Genomic DNA, 12,521 nt, shown 5'->3' on the forward strand with positions numbered 1-12,521 from the left:
CATTAAGAATGAATGTCCAGTGTTCAATTACCAGCCATGGACCTCATCAGAAATCATTACTGACCTCTCCCCACCTAAATAATGAACAATATATCTTTTTTTTCCAAACCATAAACATATACTGCTTTTAAATGCCTCAATATTATCCACCTGTCTGATTTCCATTAAAGAGTTCAGTCTTCTTCCGAATCTATTTTGGAAATAATTAGTTCCTAATCTTGTGTGTATCACATTAATATCCACAATGAGATGATTATTCTTTGTGCATTTGTCATGATGTAAAAAGTTATTCCTCATTAAACAAGCCAGATCTGGATTATTTAGACGTTATGGATCCAAATGATACCACCTGTTAGATGTTTATAATAAATAGAAAATAGATCAAATCTTTTTAATCTACTTTCATCTGGAAGATCTGACAAACCTTTTATTTTTCTAGCAAAGAACTTCTGAACATTTTCTGACCTACCAACAGCAGTTTTAGAACAAACAGAAAAAAAAACGAACCATATTACATAATGGGTCTAATAGCTGTTTTATAAACATGGATCCAAACCAACTCTTCCACAGAAGAAACAGCTCTTAATAAATATGCATTCCTTAAGATTTTATTTGCCTGCCCTTCGAACTTCAATCCATTGTCCATAGTGATTCCCATATCATTATAGTCCAGACTCTCCTAAAAAATAGCAGTATCCATAGTATAATGGTAGGCTAAATTTTGCCTAGCGATTTGCAGTACTTTACATTGGATTTACTAAAATACATGCTGTTATACTAAACTCATCCAAATAATAAGTCTAAATAAAGTTGAATTTCATGTTGGTCCCAAGTGAAGCAACCACCACCAAAATCTTGCCATCATCGGTATACCTCCAGACTCAACTGTAATCCACTGTTGGAAAAAATTACATAAATATATGAAAAAGAAAATGCCCCAGAGTAAGTCTTGAGTAACTCCTCTAGATATAGTAAATTCTTTGTACTTCTACTCTTAGATAGCCATTCTTGCTGTCTTTATAACTGAATAGCTATCCAATCAACATTCTAATTATTAAACTTCCATTTGTATAAGGCTTTTATAATTTGCTGATGAAGAACTGTATCAAAAGCCTTTAATAAGTCCAAATATATCACATCAACTGCCAATTCTATATCCATGGTATCAACTACATTAGAATAGAAATGAATTAAATCCATTGTGTTAGATCTTCCTGAACAGAAGCACAGCTGGTCTAAATATGGACTGCCAAATTCTGTATTTTAATTAACAGAATTTTCTAAAAGCATTTATCAACAAGGTTTGGTAAACGTATAGGCCTAAAGGTTTCACTGCCAAATGTATCTCCACCTTTATTTATTGGGATAATTAGATTACCTCTCTTCTGAATGTATACTTCTTCCAAAATTAAAGGACAGTTGAAATAAATACATTATAGATTGTGCAGAGTTTACTCCTCTATACATGCTACACTTTAGTTATGGCGTTGCAATATATAGAGTTATGTATTATTGTTGTTACTATTTCTATATTTGGATATATATTTTGCTTTTTAGCACAAGAGTACATATTTATATACATTTATATATTTATAAATTGATATATGTAGTTTTTATTAACTTTTATTAAGCTTTTTATACAGTTTTATATGTCATTTATTGTGCTTCAATTGGCTGTGCATCTTAGCGAATTATGTTTGTTGACAGTTGTGTTTAATTGATTAATTAACTAATTAGTCATTATCTATCATTGTTTTTTCCCGCCTGTTTAGAGTGTATATCAATTGACTGTTTAGTATAGCTATGTTGAGTCTGAAGAAGCCTGCATAGGTGAAAGCGCTAACTCGTCTTTATTATAAATAAAATCTTTTAACCATCCTTGGAGTATCTGGACATCGTTTTATCATAAACTGAGCTGTTTTACTTTTATTACGAGGACATCTCGTTCCTGTCTGCTGTGTTCCGCTCCTCCATTTTGCTGCTTTATCCTTTATTTCACGTACTTTGTTTGGGGGAGTGGTTTACTCCACGTTCTTTTTTATCCTGCATTTATCAACAAGGTTTGGTAAACGTATAGGCCTAAAGGTTTCACTGCCAAATGTATCTCCACCTTTATTTATTGGGATAATTAGATTACCTCTCTTCTGAATGTATACTTCTTCCAAAATTAAAGGACAGTTGAAATAAATACATTTCCTTAATTTTCTCTTTAATGGAGGATAGAAACAAGACATTTATCTCATCTGGCCCTGAAGTTATATCTGTTCTTATTTTTGTCAAAGCTTCCTCAACCATTTCCTGTGTAGTAGGGGCATTTTCTGTTAACCAAATTAATTTCTAAGTTTGTTTTATCTAAGGAACCACTTCCCCCTACAAATTCCCCAAAACACGTAGTGACTCAATCCACTAACACACTTGGATATGCCTCTTCTTTAATTCTGCATGTCAAATAGATGTTTAAATTCTCAGACTTTATGTTAACAATAAAGAAAACATTTCTAACACTGAATAAAATGCAGAGGTCAAAGTGTATATAGAGTATTTGAAAATAACAGTCATTTATGCAAAGAGAAATGTTCTGAAAAATCTGATGTACAGCTGACTAAGTCCTCAAACTGAATTTTACTAAAGATAGTCAAGCTCTAACTATTCTAAGTTAGCAAAAATAATCCATCCAGCCAACCCCTTTTTCTCATGTTTGCACATTGTCAACAGTGACAATCATCTAAAGCCAAGGTTTACACCACCAGCTGTCTAGACCTGACACTGCTGTTATTCCACACCACAAACTCACATGCACACCTATGGTAAATTTATAGTATTCAATCCTTCTGCTGCATGTCTTTGGAATGTGGGAGGAAACCCATGCAAATACAGGAAGGAGATGCAGACTGTTCATAGAACACTTCCCAGATGAGATTCAAACCAGAGATCCTCTTGCGGTGAGGTGACAACACTATTCGCCATGCTACTATGCCACCATTCAAAAACAATCCTTCATAGATGTGTCCCAAGCAAAAGACAAACACAGTTCTGGTCTGAGTTCCAAGTGTGTGTGTGTGTGTGTGCGTGTGTGTGTGTGCGTGTGTGTGTGTGTGTGTGTGTGTGTGTGTGTGTGTGTGTGTGTGTGTGTGTGTGTGTGTGTGTGTGTACACACACACACACACACACACACAAACATATATATATATATATATATATATATATATATATATATATATAAAATCTAAAACACCCAACATCGACTGTAATAATAGTGATCAGAAAAGGTAAAAAAAATGTAATTAACACAGTTCTACGTATGCAACAAGGGTCCAACTTAAAAAAAAAACATGTGTAAGGGCTGCACAACCCCACATACATAACCTGTTGATTAACTACATAGATGACCATATGTAGTCAGCTAGACTCCTATTGAACTTACATATACTCAATATATTTATTCCCACCCATACATATAAATACATAGAATATAGATAGATAGATAGATAGATAGATAGATAGATAGATAGATAGATAGATAGATAATGGGCAGGATTCACGAAGCCTCCGTGTAAGAGTTATAACTCATACACGGAGGCTGCAGTTAAACGGAGTGATGTCAGCATGCTTTGCATATTCATGAGAGCATGCTGAATCACACTTAAGGCTAATATGGTCCATGTAAGGCAGTAGGGGGCGTGTCCGTAAGCCGAGCCCTGTAAGCGGACACGCCCCCAGAAGAGGAAAAGTTCCCAAAGTAAACACCCACGACAAAGTCCACGGAAATGTGAATAAACAGAACACAACACATGCCCCCACAGACTATGAACAGAAAACATATAAATAAACATGTTATATATTTTTTTAAATTGTAAAAATGTTTAACCGTGAGTGCGTGCGTTTGTGCGGGCGTGCCCGTAGTGCAGCTACAGTTAACAGTCAGTGGGAAAGCATATAAGAACTAAATATGCAAAATAAGCCAGGAAGCAATAGCGTAGCAGTAGAGATGTTGGCTGAAGAGCAGGCATTCATGGTTCGAGCCCCCACAACACCAATTTTTATTTTTAGCAAAATAAGCACGAAACAAGTCCCTGACAAATATGTACACATAAAACCACATTTTATGTAAAATGTAATGAAATAGCCCATTTATTTTGAAGAAATGTGAGGTAACAAAAGAATAAAAAATGCCAGATGTGCCCATAGCTGAGCTACATTTTAACAGGGTGAGGGCATCTGCCCGTAGATGAGCAGTGGTTTAACTGGTGCAAAATGAGTGCCCATAGCTGAGCAGTGGTTTAACACACTAAATCTATGTGCCCCTAACTGAGCTGAGCATAATATGCGTGCCGATAGCCAAATGAGGCTTAAACCAGTGTACCCCGTTTGAGCTGAGCTGCGCACCGTGCAAACAAGCTAACCGACGGGCAACGTTGAACAAGCCGTATCAAAACTGCCTTTACACAGACACACCCCTCAGCATGTCTAGACAGTCATGAAAAATAAAAAGCAGTGGCCAGGTTTGAACCCAGAATACTATACACCATAGTCAAGGTACCAAACCACTAAGCCATGACAGCAGTACCTAGAAATGCAATAATAGCTAATATATAGGAATGAATACAAACTGGAGCATGACAATGCAGGTTTACTGAAGTTGATACAATTCCAAAATGGCCAATCACAGATATGTGCGGGAAAAACGGACTATATAAGCCCCATAGGTGGGAATACACAGCATAAACGATTGTAGAACTGAAGTGCAGGCAGAATGACAGGAGTAGGAGAGGGTAGTTGCTTTCGAGCACAGAGGTGGGGCATTGAGGAGTCCAGGTACATGGTCAGGCTCCTAGTCCACAATCATGAGGACCAACTCATGCAGGGCCAGGTCCTCTGGGGAGCATACAGGGCCGAGGCGTGGGACCGGTTGGCTCATGATCTCACCAGTGCCACAGGGATTCCAAGGACTGGTGAGCAGGTCCATCACCACCATGTGGACCTGAAGAGATGCAAGCAGAACCAACTGAACCTTTGGATCCAGGAGGCCCGGCAAACACCCAACGCCCCACTACTGAGTAAGTTACATTTAATTATTTATGTAAGAAATTAAACTAGCTGATATTATGGAGATATGTATTCCAATATTACTTCATTTATATTACAGCTGCAGGTGTCCGTTCTGCGAACCGCAGAGCCTATGGCGACTGGCTGGTGCGGTTGCGCCACCAGGCAGGTCAGTAATCCACTACCAGTAACTGTAAAGAAATATAAAAGTATGACAGTCAGCAAAAGAGTGCAGTGTAGTCACTAAGGAATAAAATGTGCAAGTAACAGTGTGAAAGTGTCTGCAAGTATTGCTTGATTACAAAAGTGTGTTTCAGCCTGTAAGTTAAACCGAAAAATGAAACTGTCTGACATAAATTCTGAAATAAAAATGCCCCACCTGTAAGAAAATAGTACACAACCTGCAGCAGGCTGAAAAGTATAGCTGCAGAAGATTATGAAATCACATGTGTGAAATATATCCCTGTTGAAATACTGAAACATGACAGAAGTGAGACTGCTGAAAAAAGGATTGTAATAACTACAAGTAAAACATGTCAATAAAGCCTAGAAGTAAGTACCATCCTGAATAGTAAAATGAAAGCAAGTGAGAGAGTGTGAGAAAGTGTCATGAATCCAGCAATACAGTAGTAATAACCCCTGAATAAAGTATACTGCAGTCAAGACAGAATGAAATGCATGTGAGAATCAAAACCAAACAGCGAAATCTGTTCAAAGTGTTGCTGCATCTGGAATGTGTATCCCAAAATCTGGATATGTTGCTCTCAGTCTGCAATATGCAGATAGGATGATTGTCTGATATACCAAACATCCACACTTCTCTACAGCTATATAAAGCAAATGTAGCAGGATGATGTAGCCGAACAAAACTAGATATGAATGTGTATGAAGAACAATAAAATGTATATTGATGTTGCAGTAACAGTCCTATCACCAAGTTGAAATAGTTATCATATAGGAAACTGTAGTTAGAACAGTAGTGTGTATATATCTTTAGCTATTAGAAATGTACAGCATATGTATTGGTATTTGAAGGTGTTAATATTATTTTCTTCATCCCACCCTATAACCACATATAACCCATTCCACGTGAAAATGGTATGTGCAATCACAATTAACACCCCTGGACGTTTGTCCTGTTGGGTCATATATATTTGCATGTCCGTTGATGCATCTGCCCTGTTCATGCATCCAAACCTGATGGCCTGTTGCCATCAATTAACCCTGCATGTTGTTGGACTGTGTATTTCTGTTCAAATTATGCATGTGTTATGCACGCTGTTCAATGGTGTGAATATCTGGGTGTTTGGTTAATGGGAATACTAATGCATGCTGTTACAACTAATTGTGAATGGTATTATATGTCACTAACCCAAACTGCCATGACATAATGCAAAACATAGGACGACAGGGAAGGTGGGTTCCAGCGGACCCACCTCTCCCACCTCAGCTGGCGAGTGCACCTGGCACTAGTGCCGAGTCCGGGCCCTCCTCCGGTGGCCCTGTGCCACCTGCGGGTGGAAGCACTGCAGGGGATGGGGCTCGTCCCCCCTCTGCAAGTGTGGTCAGAGGAGAACCACCACTCACCCTCCGTAGCGTCTGGACTGTGGTGCGTAGGGAGATTCGGGACTCTGTTCTCGAGCCCCTACGCCAGCTTGAGGCACAGGTGGTGCAACTAACGGGCATGCCTGTTGCCCGGCCTACACAGCCCCCAGCACAGCCCCATCCTGGGCAGTGAAGGAACAGTGGCAACTGCCTATGGGTGGGGATATCAGTTCCACTGTTGCCATCTGTGGGCTCATGGGCTCTGGATATCCAAACCTCCATCCCCGTCAATTGTGTAACCCCCCCACACGTGTCATACACCGCCCCTGTATGCGTCTTGTTTGTCTTGTCTGTTTACCTACCCAACCTACCTCCCCAGCTGTACCGACTTCCTTCACCTGACATACCACTCTCGCCTGAGAAAAAAAAAAAAAAAGGGGCACTCTGTACCCACAAAATAATTATGCCCCATACATAGCTGCCCATTCCGCACACATGTCTGCTGGACATGGAATCTATTGATTACAATTGGCTGTACAACAAGTATTATTGTTGTCCTGACACCTCTCTCAGGGGTGGAAGGTTTCAAATGTCACACCAAATTACATACATATGTACAGCTGTTGCTGATGAAGAAATGGGCAGCTATGGGCCTTACCTACATCCCTCCTGCAAATCCCAAGCTTGTTTCCCTACTGTCTTACCCTCTTTGTGACCCCTTTTTCACCACTTTCCTGTCTCCCCATTTTCTTTTCTTTCAAAGAAAATAGCGCGGGTGTGCACCAGAGTAAGCACCGTTAAGCGGTTGTAAGCGGGTGTGCACTTGTGTGCGCGGAGCTAACCGCCAGTGCACATGCGTGAGCTCCGCACAAACCAGCGCTAACCCGGTTACAACTGCTTAAAAGTGCCTTAGTCACTTTGATTGACAGGTCCTGTACTCAGTTCAAAAGCAAAATAAAATCCTCTGTCAGTCCCGAACCCAGGACCTTGGAAACACTAGTCTGTATGACCTACCACTAAGCCATGATGCTTATACAAGAGCGTTGTGCTAAAGTAAATATAACATGTAATAGTAGGGATGAATGTAAAGGGAATATAGGATGTGTAGTACCCAAAGCATGTCATGTAGAATTACTGTCAAAACTACTGGATTCCCACAATAGTACTGTGTGAACACAAACAGCCATGCTAGTTGGTAGCTTGTAGATAATAATGTCAGTTAAAGTACATATATAAATGTATGTATATGTACATATATATATATATATATATATATATATATATATATATATATATATATATATATAAATATATATCTATATATAGTTGTAGGAGTCATTGTGCATACAAACTTACTAGAGGGAACATGAGAGAGGAATGGAGAAATGTGAATCTACAACACGGCCCGAATCATGAGAGAGATACTAACCTTTACACTCACAGAACACTGTCCACAGCATACCAGCATGGTCCCCGCCCTTACAATCTGAAAGGGCAACGCCTATCCCACATACCCTTTTATAGCACTGACCTGAAATCACAGTGAGAATTGCAATCAGTACACAACTGGCTGTATGCAATTAGCAAAAGCTGGCTTACAATTGGTGCAGAGGCCATCACATTGACCTATGCAGATACCTACAAAAGCATCCAGTACTAACACTCCACACATGCAATACATTCATTGCACTGTCTGGAAGCAGACAGAGGGAGAGAGAAAAGTGTGAGAGAGAGAGAGAGAGAGAGAACAAAAAAAAAAAATTATACACTGTGACTCTGTCACCCGAAGCTGTCAGCAGTGACAGTAGCAGCAGCAAGCAGAAGCAGTGATAATGCAACCAGCTGCAACAAACACAGGTAATGCAAAGTAGCAGGTTAATAGTGTGCATACTGTGAACCCTCCAAATGTGTCATAGGTCTGTATCTATAGGTATGTCCATGTGATATGTTGTGTGTACGTAGTTCCACCAAAAGGGGATGACCATACATTACATGTCAATCAGTCTTAGGCCATGATCCTGGCAGCAGTTGTCTGTGCGTTGCCCCAGCAATGGCTGTAGTGACTGCTTTGAAAGGTCAGCCAGGTTCAAAAGGCAGGATCAGCCCATCACAAAGGCACACTGGCTGGGAACAAGTGTCTGCAGGTACCTGATATCACTGCATATGCATCCCATACTGCATAATTCCATAGCTTAGCAGACCAGGCCGGTTATGCATATGATGTGGTAGTTTCCAGGGTCAGTCGAGGTGCCTCCTTAGTGGTGTGGGACCACTGTCACTGCATGCCACTGTCCAGGTACATATCCTAGAGTACGGCCAAGATAAATTATCAGTGTTATATGCGGTTGTATGTCCTCTCGGAGTGCAGGTAGCACACATCCAGGGATACCATGAGGTCATGGTGATGCTGTGTGTTCTGCTCTGCTGAGGGCAGCCCTCACCTGGACATGTGAGATGATAGGGAGGTTACATACAGCTGTGATAAATATTTCGACTGGTGGGGGAGAAGGAAGGGGGATACGTGCACCAAACATGTCTGCAAGATTGTTGCCAATATCCGTGTGTTTGGTGAATATTAAGTAGGTGTGTATTAACACAGAGCATATCTGAGGCATGTGGTCCATATGTGTAACAAAACTGAAGAAGGCCTTGTGGTCATCCATAGTGTTTGTGGCCATTTCCCTCCCAGAGTAGGCCGTGGCCATTGTTATGACGGACCGTAGCCTAGTACCAGTGCTGACCACAGATACCTTCCCTTAATGTGAATGTGCTCTGTCCTGCAGTAGCCTCCTGCTATTGTTATACAATCTGCCTCTGTCTGGGGTCCACCGGACAGGATGCCTAACCTTTGTGCATAGGGTCTGGGTTAGAAATGTGTGTGCAAGTTCCATGCAATCTGTGGCATGTCCGTGGTAAGCATTTGCAAATGGGTCAGCAGTGTGGCTTGTGGCTGCCACTGGCCCAGTGTGCTGCATGGATACTATCTCAGTCCCAGCAAGTGAATACTGTCTAATCACATACATATCAAAGTAGTCTACTGTGCTGGTGGTGGTGGTGGGATATGTATATCCAGGCCGAGTAACTTCTGTCCACATCACAGTAGTGGATGGCATCCCACATACACTACCTTGGGATGAACCCCCAGAGTGAGGTTGTGCTTTGCACCTGTCAGTGTGTGCTGACCAATGGGGCATGCTACTATGTTGTGTGGAATGTGGCAGGTATTGTTGCACAGGTGTTGGCTGAGCACTGATATCTGGCCATGTACCTGTGTATCCACCATGACACACACACATGCAACATATGGGAGTAGTAGTATATCACTACACATGAGTATCATGTATAGTATGCGTGCCATATATTGCTGACATGGTCTGCTGATATCCTGTTTGTGTTCTCTTCCAGGGAGATGGCGCGTCAGCATAACCCCGCCTACTCTGTAGCAGAAGACGAGGAGATCCACCAGAGCCTGGTGCTTGAGTATGACATCCTGTTTTCCCGCACCAGTCAGAATCAGCAGGAGAGGGCTGCACTGTGGCAAGACCTTGTCCATAAGGTAAATGATATTGGCATGCATAACAGGACATATGAGCAGGTACGACATCACTGCAGGGATTTAGTCTGAAGTGTCCATCAGCATGCATCAGATATCCACAGGCAACAGGTTGCCACAGGAGGTGGGGTGGCCACACATCCCCCCCTCACCAGACTGGAGGGGCTACTCCTAAGTGTTGTGGCTCCAGCCCCGGAACACCAACAGCAGTACACCTGCATTATGATGGAGGCTGGTTCCACACAGCAGCATGACATGGAGCATGCAGGTAATATGCCATATGTACACTTGACTGTTCTGTACACTGTATCATATGCAATATCAATGGCACAGTTGTGCCCACTGACATTAATCTCATCATTTCTGCAGGTCCCTCTGGGGTTACAGCAAGGCAGGCCATCCATGCTGGTGAGTGTGTTTAACATAACCTATAATAGTCCTGATAATGCTAGTAACAGTAGTGTAACTCAGTTGTGCTCTGTGTGTATACTGCGGGGTGTACATGTGTGCAGGTGTGCCTGTGCCCATGTGTGCATGTGTGCATGTGTGCCTGTGTCCACGTGTGCATGTGTGCATGTGAGCATGTGTGCCTGTGTCCACGTGTGTATGTGTGCATGTGTGCATGTGTACACATGACCACGTGTGCACGTGTGCATGTGTGCATGTGCCCATGTGTGCATGTGACCACGTGTGCATGTGTGCATGTGTCCATGTGTGCATGTGTCCACGTGTGCATGTGGGCATGTGTGCATGTCTGCATGTGTGCATGTGTGCCTGTGTGCATGTGTGCATGTGCGCATGTGTGCCTGTGTGCATGTGTCCACGTGTGCATGTCTGCATGTGTGCCTGTGTCCATGTGTGCATGTGTGCATGTGTCCATGTGTGCATGTGTGCATGTGTGTAGAAGTGCATCACTGGTAACAATGTCTGGAGACTGTAAACTGTGTTTCCTGTCTTCCTCCCACAGGTTCTGAGGCTGCTCTGGTGACCTGCAGCAGGGAACCTGAATCCTGTGCCACGGGTACTGGTAATGATGATATTTGTGTAATGGTACAGGAAGGTGTGTCAGGGTCCGCCATTGGTCAGCCAATTGACAGTACACAGCTGTCAACCCCATCATTGCACACAGTCATCTTGCCAGTACATCCTTTGTCACCATTGTCCCTAGGTGATGGACAGGATACAGTGGGCATAGACCAGGGTAATGTGGTACCTGTGGCACATGCGTCCCCACACAGCAGCCATGGGCAGGGTCCTCCGATGGTACCACACAGACAGTTGCCCATGGGTTCTCGTGGGAGCATCTGTGGGTGTACTGCCTCTGGCCAACGTGCCCAAAGAGGTCTGTCAACCTCAGCTATGTTTCGGGCTGTCATGCAGGCACAGTCACGTATGGAAAGGTACACCAGACAGGGTCTGAGGGAGCGGAGAGCATGTCGCACAGCCATGACAGACAGTATGCGTGACATTGCGGATGCTATCCATAACTTCACCGATGTCATAGACAGATGTTGTGGGGACATATTACAGCAGTTCCACAACCAGATGTCCATGAGCCAGGGCAATGGTGGGGGTTTGCAGCATCGACATGGCCGTATGCTGGCAACAGCAGCAGCTGGCAGTCGGCGCGGATGACAACAGGCTTGCGCATGCCCCCATAGTGCCAGCAGCAGCCCCAGCAATGCTGGGTCTGTGCTGTCATCGGAATGCCCCAGGAGACCACGTGCACGTGGCTCTGGACAGTCAGGGACCTGTGTCCAGTCAACACACTCCCGCTTCTGATGACAGTACCCAGTCTGGCTTAGTACTGGATACAGTCCGTAGCACCCCTGCCAGGCACAGGTACCGTGTCCATGCACACAGGCACTGATCTGTATGACCTGCCAGGTGCAGTCTGTGGCTGTCCACAAACCCCTGTATATGGCAGCCATGAGATGGAACTGTGTGTGTGCATACACACATGCAAAATGTTAACACCTAGGGTGACCACATATGCGCACACACTGCACCAACACTGCCCCACCCTGTACTGCTGCCCCTCACCAACACACATACACACACATGTCAATTGGTGGTATCAGTGGCTGACTCAGGCATACCTAATCCACACCCTGTGCATATGATGACACTGTGCCACCTCCTGCAATCTCCAACATCATTGCGGGAACAGGTAAACATGTTGCTGATGCACAGGGTGACTACATAGAAGTGTATTAGTAGTATCATGTTGGTAACAGTACAGTGTGCTGCTATGACTGTGTATTTATCCCAGCATGCCTGCTGCAGTAACTGTATGAATGTCCTGAATTGTTATCTGCACCCATAGTACATACCAAAGTATAACAGCTGCACATAATTGCATGCCGGTGGTAAGGTT

The sequence above is a fragment of the Protopterus annectens genome, chromosome 3.part1 (assembly GCF_019279795.1).
Source record: "Protopterus annectens isolate FY-2018-M chromosome 3.part1, PAN1.0, whole genome shotgun sequence".
Lineage (NCBI taxonomy): Eukaryota > Metazoa > Chordata > Ceratodontiformes > Protopteridae > Protopterus > Protopterus annectens.